Here is an 18463-nt window from a genome sequence, read left to right as displayed (position 1 = left end):
CAGCCCAAATCAAGCATAGGTGTTTTGGTTCCATCTCAATAGAAAAAGGACGAATAAGCTTGGATTGCTCTTTCGGTGTTCAGTCACCCACAAATAGCAAAGCGAAGTGTAATAAGCCTAAACAAAGCCAAACAGGTTGTTTTGGGTTCCAGCTACATAGAAAGAAGAATCTTGGCTTTCGCTTATTTCAAGTCGTGTACTTTGGTGTTAATGCACATTGACCCAGAAATCACAAAGTGTGTGGAATGAGACCAAAATAACACAACACCGTCTTTTCGCTTCCATATGCTTAGCAAGAAGATGAATAAGCTTTGATGGGGCTTATTTCAATTCGCATGGTGTTTTTTGGGTGTGCACCAGAATCACCCCCAACCAAAGCAAAAAGGTGTTTTGGGATCCCTCCACATAAAAAGAAGATAATTAAGCTCTGATTGGGCTTATTTCAAATTGGTGTTTTTGGGGTTAGAATGCACGTTCACCTAAAAATCGCAGAGGGACCTGTTTGTTATCAGCCCAAATCAAGCATAGGTGTTTTGGTTCCATCTCAATAGAAAAAGGACGAATAAGCTTGGATTGCTCTTTCGGTGTTCAGTCACCCACAAATAGCAAAGCGAAGTGTAATAAGCCTAAACAAAGCCAAACAGGTTGTTTTGCGTTCCAGCTACATAGAAAGAAGAATCTTGGCTTTCGCTTATTTCAAGTCGTGTTCTTTGGTGTTAATGCACATTGACCCAGAAATCGCAAAGTGTGTGGAATGAGACCAAAATAACACAACACCGTCTTTTCGCTTCCATATGCGTAGAAAGACGACGAATAAGCTTTGATTGGGCTTATTTCAATTTGTATGGTGTTTTTTGGGTGTGCCCCAGAATCACACCCAACCAAAACAAAAACTTGTTTTGGGTTCCAGCCACATAAAAAGAAGATAATTAAGCTCTGATTGGGCTTATTTCAAATTGGTGTTTTTGGGGTTAGAATGCACATTCACCCAAAAATCGTAGAGTGACATGTTTATTAGCAGCCCAAATCAAGCATAGGTGTTTTGGTTCCATCTCAATAGAAAGAGGACGAATAAGCTTGGATTGCTCTTTCGGTGTTCATTCACCCACAAATAGCAAAGCGATGTGTAATGAGCCTAAACAAAGCCAAACAGGTTGTTTTGGGTTCCAGCTACATAGAAAGAAGAATCTTGGCTTTCGCTTATTTCAAGTCGTGTTCTTTGGTGTTAATGCACATTGACCCAGAAATCGCAAAGTGTGTGGAATGAGACCAAAATAACACAACACCGTCTTTTCGCTTCCATATGCGTAGCAAGAAGATGAATAAGCTTTGATTGGGCTTATTTCAATTCGCATGGTGTTTTTAGGTGTGCACCGGAATCACCCCCAACCAAAGCAAAAAGGTGTTTTGGGTTCCATCTACATAAAAAGAAGATAATTAAGCTCTGATTGGGCTTATTTCAAATTGGTGTTTTTGGGGTTAGAATACACGTTCACCTAAAAATCGCAGAGGGACCTGTTTGTTATCAGCCCAAATCAAGCATAGGTGTTTTGGTTCCATCTCAATAGAAAAAGGACGAATAAGCTTGGATTGCTCTTTCGGTGTTCAGTCACCCACAAATAGCAAAGCGAAGTGTAATAAGCCTAAACAAAGCCAAACAGGTTGTTTTGGGTTCCAGCTACATAGAAAGAAGAATCTTGGCTTTCGCTTATTTCAAGTCGTGTACTTTGGTGTTAATGCACATTGACCCAGAAATCACAAAGTGTGTGGAATGAGACCAAAATAACACAACACCTATTTTGTATGGTTTTTCTTTTTTTCTGTAACTTTAAATTTGGAATAAATATCTGTCAGGGGTTCAGGAGCAGAGGCAAGGGCAAGCAGGAAACAGAGAGCGAGGGAGAGGAGGCAGAAGAAAAGATGAGTGATGACGACGACCCGAGATCTCCGAGTCTTTCCAGTGAATCAGAAGATTCACAGAAAGGAGCACCAGTGGCCAGGGCAAGGGGGGAGCCTAGGGGGACACCCCAGGAAGATAGAGCCAGAGGGGACTCAGAGGGGAGCAGTTGGAAATCAGGACCAGCGTCACCGCCAGAGAGCAGGGAAGAGGAAGGGCGCCAGGGATCAAGCGCTGGCAGCTCACAACAGGGGGGAGGGCACGAGTCAGGAGTGGCCACACCTCCATCGGGGAGCGAAGAAACGGTCAGACGGAAGGTGGAAGGTTGGGCGCGCGTGCCAAGTTCAAATGCACAGGAAGGTGGCGCAGTAGGCAGCCCGGAAAGGGAGCCAGGTCCTAAAGCCCGCCGAAAGGAGGGAGAAGAGTCAGGGGGGTCAGCGTCAGCGTCAGAGGAATCCCGGAAGGAAGAGACCCCGGGGGGCAGAGGGACCCAGAGAAGAACAGTCAGGCGGAAAAGGTGGAGCAAGGCTAGGATATTAAGTTGGTGTACAAGGGGCGGAGACTCAGATGGAGCTTCGCCGATCTAACCATGAGACGTAGAGTTGCACGCAGCAGCTTGAGAATGGAAACTGTAACTCAATAAAGACTTTTATTTAATGATCGCTGGCTAGCGTGATCCTCTGTGAGCTAGGATCTGGAAGCAGCTCTGACAGTAAGCTCCATCCCTAGATTGTGGGCATCTACGTCCTCGCGGAGAGGAGAGAAAGCGGGTGCCTACTAGCGAGCTCACGAACGGCAGACAACATGACGGCCGAACAGCAGATAGTGGAACTCAGAGAAGCAGTGACACGACTGAATGCCGAGGCTCTTGCATCCAGGAAGAGAGAGGAGGACGCAGCTGCCGCCTACAGGGATCTCCAGGTCAGGTTGGAAGTGCTTACGAAGCAAGGGCAACTGACACCCAAACCGGAGGGGATTGGGTTGGGGAGACGAACAGGCGGTCTGGTCTCTCACTTCGATGGGAATTTGCAACAGTACCCCAACTTTAGAGCAGATGTAATGTGTGCACTGCAACTGCTGAACAAAGACTTTAGAGATGAGCAAGAGAAGGTGGGATTCATCATGTCCCATTTGCATGGAGATGCTAAAGCATGGCTGCGCAATTTGTGGAGAGATAAGGATCCGGCGCTCCAAAATGCGGATGCCTTTATTAAAGCGATGGATGGGTGCTTTTTATCAAGCATTGACGTGGATCTTGCTCGGCAGGAGATACATGGACTGAAGCAAGGGAGGGCCAGCGTAAGGCAGTACCATGCCCGCTTTTTCGCTTTGGTCAGTGCCCTGGAATGGGACAGAGATTCGGCTCCTGTAAGAGACCTGTTTTGGGAGGGATTGCACGGCTCGGTTAAAGATGAAATTGCGAGGGGGGAGAGACCCCGGACCACGCAGGAGATCGTTCAGAGGGCGCTGGCGGTGGGGGTGCGGCTGGAAGGACGTCCGTGGAGCAGGGACGAAGGGCGTGGAGGGCGCGAACCAGCCAGGGGCTCCTCCTTCCTTCCCAGAGAAGCAGCGCGTGCGCAATCCACGCCTCCGCCAGGAGGAGGAGCGGAACCTATGGAGGTTGGAGGTGCAAGGGCTCAGTCAGCAGCCAGAGCCCTAGCACCGGCAGCAGTGAAAGCGAAGCCTCCTAGAGGGAACAGGAAGTGTTACATCTGCGATGATCCACAGCATATGGCGAAAGAGTGTCCCCAGAGGCTCCACAAGCACACTGCAGCCTCAGCAATGGTAACTGCAGCAACGCAGCAAGGACAACCACAGCAGGGAAACGAAGGAGTCTGGTTGGAGGAAGAGGCACTGGGGCCCAGCCAGACGTGTCAGTGAAGCAGTCCCCAGAGATTTTACAGCCCATGGACCCCCTCCCGCCCAAACCGGTAGTGAGGCTCACCGCGTCGCTCCAGCTGCCCAATGGAATCACCATGGACGTGCCAATCACCATTGACTCTGGAAGCAATGCGGACTTTATAGGGCAGGACTTTGTCGACCGGCACGCTATACAGTTGCTGCCTGCCACGCTGCCCCTGCAGGTTGTCACGGTGGATGGCAGGGAGCTGCTAGGGGGGCAAGTGGTGAAGCAGACGCCACCAATGGTGATGCGACTTGGGAATCACAGGGAAATCATCAGCTTCAATGTCACTCAACTATCGGACACGCCCATTGTATTGGGCATGAGTTGGCTGGACAAGCACAGCCCGACGCTGGCTTGGTACCAGAGGCAGCTGACCTTCGGCTCTTCCTTTTGCGCTGAACACTGCATCGTGCCCAGGCAGGAAGGAGGGGAAGAGGAGTCACAGCTGCAGCTAGGCACGCTGCAAGCGGTTCCCCACAAGTACGCAGAATTTTTGGAGGTTTTCTGCGAGAAAGAGGCAGACAGGCTACCCCCCCACAGACCATATGACTGCAAAATTGACCTGCTGCCGGGGGCGGCGCTGCCCAAAGGGAAGCTGTATTCCATGTCTGAGGACGAACTGCAGGAACTCAAAGAGTTCATAGATCATAATTTGGAGCGCGGTTTCATCCGAGAGTCCAAGGCAGCGGGGGGCAGTCCGGTATTCTTTGTTAAGAAGCGGGACACGCCCCAAAAAAGACTTGTAGTGGACTTTCGCATCTTGAACAGTGTGACCAAGCCATCGGACTTCCCCATGCCCCGAATCGACGACCTCCTCGCAAAGGTACGGAAGGGCAGAGTGTTCACCAAGTTGGACCTGCGAGGGGCATACAACCTCATTCGCATGCGGGAGGGAGATGAGTGGAAGACAGCCATGTTCACGCCCCTGGGCACCTACGAATATAGAGTTATGCCTTTTGGATTGCAAAATGGCTCCCACGTTTTTCAAGCTTTCATGCATCACGTGTTGGCGGGGCTCCTCTACAAGACGTGCGTCTGTTTCTTGGATGACATCCTGATCTTTTCGGAATCGCAGCAGGAGCATGACAGACACGTCAAGGAAGTGCTGAGCAGGCTACAGCAACATAGGCTTTACGCCAAGCTGGAGAAGTGCCAATTCGACGTGACCGAGGTGGATTTCCTGGGCTACAAGTTGTCTGATAAAGGGCTCGCCATGGACAGCGCCAAGGTCCGAGCAGTGTTGGATTGGAAAAGCCCACGCAACCGGAAGGAGGTCCAACGGTTTGTCGGCTTCGCGAACTTCTATCGCAAGTTTATCAAAGGCTTTGCGATGCAGACAGCGGCCATCACGGACACGCTCAGCTCCAAGAAAAAGAAGTTCATCTGGACAGAGCAGGCGGAGCAGTCCTTTCAGGCACTCAAGCGTCTCTTCGCGTCGGAAGAGCAGCTGCTTCATGTCAACCCCAGCAGGCCGATGAGGGTGGAGACAGACGCTTCGGACAGAGCCGTGGGAGCAGTCCTGCTGCAGAAAGACCCGCAGGGGGTTTGGAGGCCGGGAGCGTTTTACTCAAGGAAGCTCAGCAAGTCCGAACAGAACTACACCATCTGGGACAGGGAGTTGCTGGCCATTCATGCAGCGTTCAAAGCGTGGAGGCACTTCCTGATCGGCGCCAAGCACACGGTGCAGGTCTGCACGGACCACAAGAATCTAGAGCACTGGCGCACGGCACAGTTCCTGAACCAGAGGCAGATACGTTGGGCTGAGTTCTTTGCGAATTTCGACTTCCGAATAGAGTATGTCCCGGGGGACACCAACATCATGGCGGATGCTCTCTCCCGTAAGCCACAGTATCTGGAGGAGGCAACGCCAGCGGCCGCCATGCACATCTTCGCACCGACAGTGTGGGCGTGCGCAGCGGCAACAGTTGACCTGGATGCGGTGCGACGAGCGTTGCAGGATGACTTCTTCGCGCAAGCAAAGATGGCAGAGGTGCACAGGGGCACGGCAGCGACCGACGAGTTCCAGCTGCGAGATGGTTTGCTCATCCGTAAAGGGGCCATCTACGTGCCGGGAGACGAACTTCGCGCCAAGGTACTGCAGCAGCTGCACGACGCGCCCACTGCCGGGCACTTTGGCAAGGAGAAGACGGTGGAATTAGTACCCAGAGACTTCTGGTGGCCCGGAATGAGAGGGGAAGTCGCGGACTACGTGGCGAGGTGTGACACCTGCCAGAGGTCCAAACCAGTGCACAGACCGCCGGCCGGACTGCTGGAACCGCTGCAAACTCCGTTCGAGCCATGGGAGAGAGTGGCCCTGGACTTTGTCACGGATCTGCCCAGCTCGAGGGGCAAGACGGCTGTGCTGGTGGTGGTGGATTTGTTCTCCAAGATGGCACATTTCATTCCGTGTGCGAAGGTGGCCACGGCGGAACAAACCGCCAAACTGTTCATAGACCACGTGTTCAAGGTTCACGGTCTGCCGCGGTCTATTCTGTCCGACCGAGGGCGACAGTTCATCTCAAACTTCTGGCAGAGGCTGATGGGCTTCCTGAACGTCAAGATCAACCTGGCGTCGGCTAGACACCCGCAGACCAACGGGCAAGCGGAGCGGGTTAATGCCATCATGCAGCAGTACCTGAGATGTTATGCGAATCAACAGCCTGCGACGTGGGTGGATTACCTGCCTCTCGCCGAGTTCGCCTACAACAACACGAAGCACGTGTCCACGGGGGTCACGCCGTTCTTCGCCAACAACGGGAGGCACCCTAGAACCTTCCCGGGACTGGAAAGAATGGGGGAGGGGGAGCCGCAGACAGCAGATGCGTTCGCGTCGGAGTTGCAGGAGGTCCACGATCAGCTGCGGCGGCACCTGGAGCTGGCTAAACACGCATACAAGGTACAAGCGGACAAACACAGAAGGGTTGGCGAAGAGATCCATGTGGGAGACTGGGTCTGGTTAGCAGCCCACGCAGTGCCGGCCAGGTCGTTGGCGAAGAAGAAACTAGGGCATAAACAACTGGGGCCCTACCAAGTCGACGAACAGGTCAACCCGGTGGCTTTCAGGCTGGCTCTTCCGGAGGGTTCCAGAATGCATCCGGTGTTCCACAGATCGGTGCTCACTCCCTACAAGGCACCTCACAGGTTTCAGGAACCAGGAACGGCACCGGGTCCGCTCCGAGAGAGAACCGGGCAAGGGGGAGTGGCACAGGAGGAGCGCATCAACGAAGTCACGGAGATTTTGGACTCCAGATGGGGGGAAGAGGGGGTAGAATACCTTCTCGCCAAGGAGGGCACCCCGGCCAGTGCCAACAGCTGGGTGCCGGGCTACGCTTTAGACGAACCTCTGCTCAAAGAAGAGTTTCATGCCCTCTTCCCACATAGGCCAATGCCAGCAGACTTTTTCGACGACTGGCTTTTCACGCCCACGCTTTCAGCCAGCACGTTCCGGGGGTTCGACTCGGACGAGGAACCGACACGAGACGCCCGTTCCCCAGAGGGGTCACCCTCGGGATCTGCTTCAGAACCCTCGTATTGGTGGGATGATCGACCAGAGGAGCAGTTCCGCAGAAGGTGGCTGGAGGGTCCAGGACGAGCAACGTCTCCAGAAGGCAACGAGGGAGAGACGGACATGGACGTTTTCGGGGACGACCCGGGTTTCGAGCACGGCGGCACAGAGATGGAAGCGGAGGTGACCGTCGTCAACGAGAGCAGGGAGGAAGAACCGGAAGACTTCGGATGGCGGCCCGCCACGGGAAGCGAACTGTATCCGACATTCGTCCCCCTGACACGGCAGCACCCAGATCCCGCACCGGAAGGAGGGGAGGGGGGAAGAGGGGGCTTCGAGGGGGGGATGGATGTCAGGGGTTCAGGAGCAGAGGCAAGGGCAAGGGAGGAAACAGAGAGCGAGGGAGAGGAGGCAGAAGAAAAGATGAGTGATGACGACGACCCGAGATCTCCGAGTCTTTCCAGTGAATCAGAAGATTCACAGAAAGGAGCACCAGTGGCCAGGGCAAGGGGGGAGCCTAGGGGGACACCCCAGGAAGATAGAGCCAGAGGGGACTCAGAGGGGAGCAGTTGGAAATCAGGACCAGCGTCACCGCCAGAGAGCAGGGAAGAGGAAGGGCGCCAGGGATCAAGCGCTGGCAGCTCACAACAGGGGGGAGGGCACGAGTCAGGAGTGGCCACACCTCCATCGGGGAGCGAAGAAACGGTCAGACGGAAGGTGGAAGGTTGGGCGCGCGTGCCAAGTTCAAATGCACAGGAAGGTGGCGCAGTAGGCAGCCCGGAAAGGGAGCCAGGTCCTAAAGCCCGCCGAAAGGAGGGAGAAGAGTCAGGGGGGTCAGCGTCAGCGTCAGAGGAATCCCGGAAGGAAGAGACCCCGGGGGGCAGAGGGACCCAGAGAAGAACAGTCAGGCGGAAAAGGTGGAGCAAGGCTAGGATATTAAGTTGGTGTACAAGGGGCGGAGACTCAGATGGAGCTTCGCCGATCTAACCATGAGACGTAGAGTTGCACGCAGCAGCTTGAGAATGGAAACTGTAACTCAATAAAGACTTTTATTTAATGATCGCTGGCTAGCGTGATCCTCTGTGAGCTAGGATCTGGAAGCAGCTCTGACAATATCATTTAAAAATAAATAAATAACACAACACCATCTTTTCGCTTCCATATGCGTAGAAAGACGATGAATAAGCTTTGATTGGGCTTATTTCAATTCACATGGTGTTTTTTGGGTGTGCACCAGAATGACCCCAAACAAAACCCAAAAGTTGTTTTGGGATCCATCTACATAAAAAGAAGATAATTAAGCTCTGATAGGGCTTATTTCAAATCGGTGTTTTTGGGGTTAGAATGCACATTCACCCAAAAATCACAGAGGGACCTGTTTGTTATCAGCCCAAATCAAGCATATGTGTTTTGGTTCCATCTCAATAGAAAGAGGACGAATAAGCTTGTATTGCTCTTTCGGTGTTCATTGAACCACAAATAGCAAAGCGATGTGTAATAAGCCTAAACAAAGCCAAACAGCTTGTTTTGGGTTCCAGCTACATAGAAAGAAGAATCTTAATCATGGCTGCCATTGTGGAGCAAGCAAGAAAGCATAGCTTCCGGGACGCTGCGGCCACGGGAAGGAGCGCGAGGCTGCCCTCCGGGGGGGGGGTCTCGAACAACACGGTGTTCTAGAGGGGTCACTAAGGCTCCGTGAACCCCAAAACCTCTGGAGGATTATTCTGGGGGACAGAGTACCTTGCGACGCTGCTTGTGCTCGCCTGTGTTGTTGGCGTTTTACAGGGCTGGAGCTGCAGCATGAAGAGGAAGCAACAGACTCCGTGTTGTGAAGCCTCAGGCTCCGCGTGAAAAGCGGTGAACCTCCGACAACAGCAAAAAAGCTGGGAAATAGCCAAAGTAAATAAGCTGATAACAGACAGAAAGCTTAATTAAAGAACCCAGCGGAAAAAGAATTGTGTGGGATGAAGGAGAAGGAATCCACTACTGGCGGTAAGAGTAAAAGGGAGTATGGCGGAAGACTGTGAGAGAGAGAAAGCATGAAAAGCTGCTGCTAAGTGGGCGTAGAGGAGAGACCTCAGATACAAAGTATAAAATACAAGGAATCTGAGGCAAAGTAACATTGAAAATATTTTAATGGACTAGAGATAAGAGAGAAGTGAAAGGAATTTGTCTGTTCTATCTGGTCGGAGAGTGTTGTGCCAGCGACCGGCTTGAGATATATTGGTGGGTTTTTTACACCCAATTCTATGCCTGGTGTATTTGAGCGGAGACTGATTTAAGTATTACTTAAACAACGATTTCTACTCCTCTCATCCTCCACGTTTGAACAAAGGGGAGAGTCTGGTACATATTTAGCCCAGTTAAACGATTGAAAATCAGACTGATAATAGGAGGAGGGGAGACGCGGAAAGGCAGTGTTCTTCCGGCGAGGTTTGGGAGAAAAAGTGAATGGCTTGGAGAAAGTAAAGTAAAGTAAAGAAAAAACTTACTGGGTTTTTGCACCGCCATTTTCCTCCCAGTCTCCACCCGTTTTAAAGAGACATACTCCAGTATTTAAGTAGGAGAAGGCTGGACTATTAATGCAGCAGAAAAAGATTGAGAACTCTTTGGCAAGAAAAGAAATTCAATAAGACAATTTGCCAGAACCCTCTGCCATTTACGGAATCCTTTTCATCGTGGAGTGTCTCTCCATTCGGTCCCGCCTTGCTCTCCTGGGTCCGCTCCCGGATTGAGACTCACCTCACAATTCTTCCAGAGTTCCAGAGAGCCACTACGCGATTACGTGACTTCACCTACCCGCCCGTGTATCTTTGGCGGTTACTTCTTCCTCACTTCTCCACCCACCCTTTATTTCCCTTTAACCCTTCCTTTAACCCTCTATATTGTACGTCCCTAGGGTATCTTCTGAGACGCTGGCTTTCCCTATTTGTAACTGCTTTGTTTTCTTTTTTTCTTTTTCTTTTTTGTTCTTTTCTCTTTGGTTCTCCTTTTTATTGGTTCTCCTTCTTCGGCTTTTTTAGCTGCTTTCTTTTTATTCCTTTTTGTTGTTTTTGCTTTGGTTGGTATTTAGCGTATCTTTGTATATTTGGTTCCCCCTATTTGTGTGATTGCTAATATTGCACGAGACTAGCTGCTTGGCCTTGTGCAGAAGGAGACATTCGGTTGATGAACTCTACTGAAGAGAAGAGAACTAAGACTTGGAAGGTCAACAAGGCGCCATCGTGTGGGATCAAAGGAAACTGCATTGGAAGAAATTAATGAGAGGAACAGGCCAGCAGCTCTCTTCAGTGTCTTATGGGGGGGAAAGTCTTTAATAATTAGTTAACTTAAGTTGACATACAAAATGAAAAAGGCGGTGGGAACGCCAGCAGAAAGGAGGTCATCTAGACAAGAAGACGGGAAGGAGGGAAAAGAGATCAAGGACTACGATAGTTTGATGGCTGAAATAAGGAAAGAATTTAAACATAATGAGCAATATATAGAGAAAAAGCTATTGGAAGTGCAGGATACATTAGATAAGAGATTAGAGGGGGTGGTGGGAGAACTGACAGGAAAAGTCAAAGACCTATCGGTAAGAGCCAAAGTACTTGAGGATTCTATGAAAAGGGTGCAAAAGGATACAAAAGATAGTAAGAAGGATTTGGACAGAATTAAAATAGAAGTTAAGGAGATAGGTAAGGTACAGGAAGAATTGCTGGACAGTATGGCTATGACTCAGATGAGACAGAACCAACTAAATTTAAAATTTAGAGGGATCCCAGAGGACCCAAACGAGAATATAAGATCTAAAATGGTGAAAGAGTTGGCAATTTGGTTAGATAGGAAGGAGGAAGAGATAAGCTTCTCCCTAGCAAATATATTTCAGATAAAAACAAAATCGGCTAAAGCTAGGGGGGGGAAATTGCCAGGAGATGTAATAGCCATGTTTAACTCGTTGGATATGAGGAACGAAGTATTGAAACAGAATTATAGTAAAAGGTTATATATTGAAGGAAACCCAATTATTGTATTTAAAGAGATCCCTTCGAGATTTCTTCGAAGGAGGGATGTGTATAAAAAATTAACTAACCAACTGAAGAAAAATGGGATCCTATATAGATGGGAGTTTCCAGAAGGAATTTCATTTTACTTTAAGGATAAAAGATTCAAACTGTCCAGCCCCTTAGAACTTGAAAAATTTGCAAGAAGATACGAGAAGGAACTTGGAAGGGTTGCGGGGTGGGGGGAGGGAGGGGAGCGGCCGGGGGAGGGGGGCGGGGGCGGGGGGAGTGAAGAGGAAGAGAGAGAGATAAACTTAACAGAAGCGAGGGAAGAGGAAGAGAAAGAAGACAAAGAACAGCAGCTTTAAGCCAGATTTGATAATTTACTAATTGTACATAATAGATGGCTTTAAAAATACTGTCTTGGAACGTGAACGGACTTAACAATAAAAATAAAAGGAACCAGATTACACATATTTTATTAAAAAAGAACCTTGACATAATCTGTCTACAAGAGACTCATGTAATAAGAAAACATAAGAGAATTCTGAATAATAAGAAACTAGGGTTGGATTTTGTGGCATCGGATAAGGTTAAGAAAAGAGGTGTGGTACTATATATAAAGGAAAAATTCAACCCAAAAATACTGTATAAAGACAAGCAAGGGAGAATGATAGCAGTACAGATTGTATTCCAAGGAATAAAAATAATTGTCGCCGGAATATACGCACCTAACGATAAAAAATCGGCTTTCTTCTTAGAATTAGGTAATAAGTTATTAGAATGGATCGATCAAAAAATGATATTGATGGGCGATTTTAACGGAGTGGTGTCACCAAATTTGGATAGGTCAACAAAAAAGCAAGAGACAAAGGAAGGCAAGCTACCTCGAACGTTTTTTGATTTGGTTGATAATATGGGACTAATTGACGCCTGGAGATTTAAAAACCCCACTATAAAACAATATACCTTTTTCTCAAACCCAAATCAGAGTTGGGGGAGAATAGATAATATCTGGATCTCGAAGGAGCTGACACAGAACTTAGCTAAATCTGAAATACTCCCACAAACTATATCTGACCATAATCCGGTATTTATGGAGATAAAGGGTAAAGATACTAGAGTATTTAGATGGAGAATGAATGAAGGTATATTTAATAATCAAAAGATAGTAAGTGAGGCGAAAGAAACAATCGAAGAATACTTCAAGTGGAACTTACACAAAGAAACAGCTATAGAAACGGTCTGGGATGCAGGAAAAGCCGTTATGAGGGGCTTCCTAATTCAGAAAAACAGCCATTTAAGAAAAGAAAAAGAGAGAGAAAAAAAGAAGAGATTCTAACACAGCTTATGGAGAATGAAAGACAACTAGCTACTAAACCAGACAATAAAGCAAAATTTAAAAATATTACAAGCCCAATTTTCTATGATAGTTAACCAGGAAATTGAGTGGAAAATTAAAATGATGAAACAAAAGAACTTTGAATCAGCTAATAAAATAGGAAAATTCTTGGCGTGGCAAATAAGAGAAAGGAAAAAACAAAATACGATCTGCAAGATAAGGGATGGAGAAAGGATAGTGGAAGAGCCAAAAGAAATAAAAAGGATATTTCAGACGTATTATAAGGAATTGTATAAAAGAGGAAAGGAAATAGATTATGAAATAGACCGATACCTGGAAGATCACCATTTACAACAGATTGCCATAGAAGAGAAAGAGTTATTAGACCAGAGGATTACAGAAGATGAGATAAGGAAGTCAATAAAAAAGATGAAAATTGGGAAAGCGCCGGGGCCGGATGGCCTACCAGCCAAGTACTATAAAACATTAAGTGGGCAATTATGCCCAATTCTATGTGAAGTGATGAATAATATTTTAAAAGAGGGAAGGATTCCGAATACCTGGAAGGAAGCATATATTACTTTAATACCTAAACAAGATATGGATGCCTTAGAGGTGAAGAACTATAGGCCGATTTCGTTATTAAATAACGATTATAAACTGTTTGCGGATATAATGGCAGAAAGACTAAAAAGGGTATTAAAAAAATAGAATTCATAAAGATCAAACGGGCTTCCAGGACTTCCGGGTTGGCGCCATCGCCGAATGGCGGACTCCCTCCGAGCTCCGGAGGGAGCCTGCTCGGCAGGGGCTGGGTCCTACCGCACCGGCGATGCGGGGACCCTTAAAAACCACGGCCACGGAGGCCGTGGACATGGAGACTCGGCTGGCACCGCTAGCGCCCTCCCGACTCGTGAAGGAGCCTTTTTAAAGGCTACGGATCGGGTGCCGGGGAGAAGCGTGGTGCTTTGAGTCCTCTGCTATCCCTGCCGAGCAAAGCCGCATGCCATTTGGCGGAGAGCGCTGACTTCTTCTATTGAAAATTCGGACTTCTTAACAACAACCCGTGAGTAATTTGGAAACCGGGTTCAAAAGGAGAAAAAAAAAAATTTTTTTTTTCGGATTGGACACGAGCGGGGGGGGGATCCAAAAAGGAAGTCAGTCCCCCTCCCTACTGTAAACCTTCCAAAACAAGGATGGTGGAAACCAAGGTCCAAAAAGATTTGTATTGCTGATAAAAACTAAGAATTCCACGATGGGGAACTACAAGAACTGTGCTGGAGGAAGAATTGAGGGAGAAGGGAAATGTGACCCCCCCCCCTGGGAACCGGGGTGATTGAAGAGAGAGCCTGGTGAAAAGAGTCGGAGATTTTGACAGCTGTCAAAGTAGCTGTCAAAGTCGGAAAGCAGAGAGGATCTTATTATGAGAACTTTGCTGGTTAAATTTGTTACAATTTGCTATAACCCGTTAAAACTTGGATACAAAATGGCGAAAACATGGATAACAATCGGACTTTTGGACTAGAGAAAACAAAGTTACAACAATCCCCCTAGAGGAGTTTCGGGACATTACAAAGATGGTCGTAAGTGGAAAAATACCATTGGAATTTTACAGGACTGGTTATCTTCTGGGAAAGCTGCAAAACGGAAATAATATTTTGTCTACAGGGTGTTCAGCTAAAGGAGACAATAGAATTTTCTATTGAAGAAAGGAAGGGACTGAACGCAAGTTTTTGTTCCTGAATAACAATAATCCCTGCAGAGTTACTAAACTTCTGAATTAGAACGTTTCAGCAGCGGAACAAGAGGAAATTGGACTACAACTTGGAAAGAACAATGGGGGGAGTTTTATTAAAGATTTGAAGTTAAATGTCTTAAAAAATAACTATAAAAAGAAAAAGCCAGCAAGGAGTTGGGGGAAATAGGTGATTTATGGACTTTAAGAATTCCAGGCAGATAACATGGTTTGGTGGTCAGGGGGAAATTAAACCGGGGACGGGGGGGGGAGAACTAAAATCCAAAGGCTTGTCAACTTTTTTTTTTCTGAACTGGCTCTTTTTCACCTATTATACTTTTTATTTCTTATTTCTTATATTTCTATTGTGTGGGGTGTCCTTATTTTTTTTAAAAAAAGGGAAATTGTGGAATGAAAATGGGGTGGGCCCTGGGGAGAGAACTTTTGTTTTTTATTAAGGGTATTGATGAGGAGTGTATAAATTTTAAATTCGAATAATGGTTTAAACAAATTAAGTTTTAATTAGAACTGAGAGCTTGTGGAGCCAACAATATGAAAGGGGAATATGGTAGGGGTGGGGGAAGGGGGGAGTCCCGGAAAGTGGATCTATGAAAATAAGGCTTTGAATGTATTTTAATCTTTACTTTCTGTATCTTTGAAAATCTTAATAAATATCATTTAAAAAAACAAAAACAAACGGGCTTCCTACCAGGAAGACAACTAAAGGATAACGTAAGAAATGTGATAGATATTATTGAATACCTGGAAACTAGAATAGATAAACAGGCGGCCTTGATATTTATCGATGCGGAGAAGGCATTCGATAATGTCTCTTGGCGCTTTATGATGGAAAATTTGAAAAGGATGGGGATGGGAGAAAGTTTCAGAAAAGGTATAGAGGCTATCTATCATGAGCAAAAGGCAAAACTTATAATAAATAATACTACATCAGAATTTTTTGATATTTCTAAAGGGACGAGGCAAGGCTGCCCTCTGTCCCCCCTATTATTTATCTTAGTATTGGAAGTACTTACTAAGAGGCTGAGGGATACAGCAGAGGTTAAAGGAGTCAGGGTAGGAACTAAGGAACACAAAATTAAAGCTTTTGCGGATGACATTGCTCTAACATTAGAAGATCCAAAGCACAGTGTAAAAGAAGCCCTACAAAAAATTGAAGAGTTTGGTGCTGTGGCAGGCTTTAAGGTCAATAAGAATAAGACTAAAATACTGACTAAAAATGTATCTAAAGAAGATATAGTAGACCTAGAACAAAAAAACGGAATTATGACGGCAAAGAAGGTGAAGTACCTTAGAGTCTGGATTACGGCTAAGAACATCAATCTATATAAGGATAACTATGAGGTCACCTGGAAGAACATTAAGAAAGACTTAGTAATTTGGGAGAGAATGAGATTATCTTTTTTGGGGAGGATAGCAGTTATTAAAATGAACGTTTTGCCTAGAATGTTATTTTTATTTCAAACCATCCCGGTACTTAAAGGTTTAAAGCAATGTAAAGAATGGCAAAGAGCCTTGGCAAGATACATCTGGCAGGGAAAAAGACCGCGAATAAAAATGAAAATACTGGTAGATAAAAAAGAAAGAGGGGGTTTCTCCCTTCCGGACTTATGTTTATACTATGAGGCGGCGTGTTTATCGTGGTTGAAAGACTGGATAACGCTAGAAAACAGAGACATCTTGGATCTTGAAGGCTTCGATAACAGGTACGGGTGGCACTCGTACCTGTAGTATGAAAAGGTGAAAGTACATAGAGGCTTTTTAAACCATATTTTTAGAGGGCCAATATTCCAAGTATGGGAAAGAAATAAAAACCTATCGGAAAGGAAGACACCCTGGTGGATCTCACCAACAGAGGTGTTAACGGTCAAAAAAGTTAATATGGAAGGGAAGAATCCTACCTATGAAGAACTGACTAGGAAAACGGATCAAGGTATAAAACTTAGACCCTATGAAGAGATTAAAAACTCATTTACTGGGTGGCTGCAATACCACCAGGTAAATGACCTGTTAAAAGAAGATAAAAAGAAAATAGGATTCGAAGATAAAAAATCCAAATTCAATGTGGAAGTTGTTGAAGGAAAGAACAAAATACTGTCTAGAATATACGATATTTTATTGGAGTGGTATACAAAAGACGAGGAGGTGAAGGAGGTTATGACTAAGTGGGCAATAGACATCGGCTATAACATCGATTTTGAGAGATGGCTAGAATTATGGAATATTAACATGAAGTTCACAGCATGTATGGCATTAAGGGAAAATATGTGGAAAATGATATTTAGGTGGTACCTCACACCAGTGAAACTGGCTAAGATCTATAGGTTAAAGAACAAAAGATGTTGGAAATGTGGAGAAGTAGATGGTAACTTCTACCATATGTGGTGGTTATGCAGCAAAGTGAAAGGCTTTTGGGAATCGATTTATAACGAGCTTAAAATTTTTTTTAAATACACGTTTCCCAAAAAACCCGAAGCCTTTCTGCTAGGAATGACAGGTAAAGAAATTAAAAAAGAAGATAAGGTACTATTTTTATATGCCACAACAGCCGCAAGAATCATGTTAGCACAAATTTGGAAAACGGACGCCATACCTAATATAAGTGATTGGCAGATTAAATTAACAAATTATGCGGAGCTCGCTAGAATAACAGGAAGAATAAGAGATCAAGATGAACAGAAATTTCATGATAATTGGTGTCAGGGGTTCAGGGACAGAGGCACAGGGTAGGCAGGAGATGGAGAGCGATGGGGATGAATCCCAGGACAGCGAGGAAGAGGATGACAATGACTCTAGAGATTCCATGAGTCTTTCCAGCGAATCAGAGGATTCCCAGAAGGGGGCGCCGGTGGTCAAGGCCAGGGGAGCCCCAGGGGGGACTTGTCAGGAGCAGGGGGCCAGCGGGGGATCCCAAAGTGGCAGCTGGGCATCAGGACCAGCCTCCCCGCCAGAGTGCAGCGAAGGGGGTGGAGGTTCCAGTGTATCAGGGGAGGCGGCTCCGGCAGTAGAGAAAGGAGGGAGGTCGGAGCAAGCCACCCTCCCGGAAGGGGAGGGGAGTAGTGAAGGGAGTAGCGTAGCTGTCAAAAGGAAAGTTAGAGGTTGGGGGCGTGCGCCAAGTTCAAATGCAGAGGCGCGCGGAAGTACAGGGAGCCCGGAGGAGGGGCCAGGTCCCAAAGCCCGCAGGAGGGGGCAAGAGCAGTCTGATTCCGCGTCGGAGGAATCCAGGAGGGGCGAGACCCCAGCGGGCAGAAAGACCCTGCGGAAAAGGAAAGAGAGAAAGAGGTGGAGCAGCGCCAGCCTCTTAAACTGGTGCAGAGGAGGGACAGATTCAGAAGGGACTTCAGCGGTCTAAGCCTAGCAGACGTAGGGCTGCGCGCCTCGGATCTAAAGCAAACAATGAACTGCAATAAACACTTTTGTATATAAGAAAAGAAAGGCGTTGGTCTTTTGTGAGCTGAGACTTGAGGCAGCCCTGACAATTGGATTAAATATTGGATATATATTGGGACTAAACTTTAAACGACACTGGCGGGATTGGAATAACTCTAACAGTAAAAGGTTATTATGTAAAAGAGATAAAATACGTGAATATAACATCTATTTGATACTTACCAAAGGAGTGGAAGGAAGTTCAAGGCTTGGCAGAGCCTAAAATAAATGTATTTATGATTTATGAAATGAATATGTGTAATTTAAGTATTGGACTTTGTATAAGTTTATATGTATATATGTATGTCAGGGCTGCCTCAAGTCTCAGCTCACAAAAGACCAACGCCTTTCTTTTCTTATATACAAAAGTGTTTATTGCAGTTCATTGTTTGCTTCAGATCCGAGGCGCGCAGCCCTACGTCTGCTAGGCTTAGACCGCTGAAGTCCCTTCTGAATCTGTCCCTGCCCTGCACCAGTTTAAGAGGCTTGCGCTGCTCCACCTCTTTCTCTCTTTCCTTTTCCGCAGGGTCTTTCTGCCCGCTGGGGTTTCGCCCCTCCTGGATTCCTCCGACGCGGAATCAGACTGCTCTTGCCCCCTCCTGCGGGCTTTGGGACCTGGCCCCTCCTCTGGGCTCCCTGTACTTCCGC

The sequence above is a fragment of the Podarcis pityusensis genome (genome assembly GCF_964106645.2).
Source record: "Podarcis pityusensis genome assembly, chromosome: 1".
NCBI classification, from domain to species: domain Eukaryota; kingdom Metazoa; phylum Chordata; class Lepidosauria; order Squamata; family Lacertidae; genus Podarcis; species Podarcis pityusensis.
Note: the sequence above shows the minus strand (reverse complement) of the source record.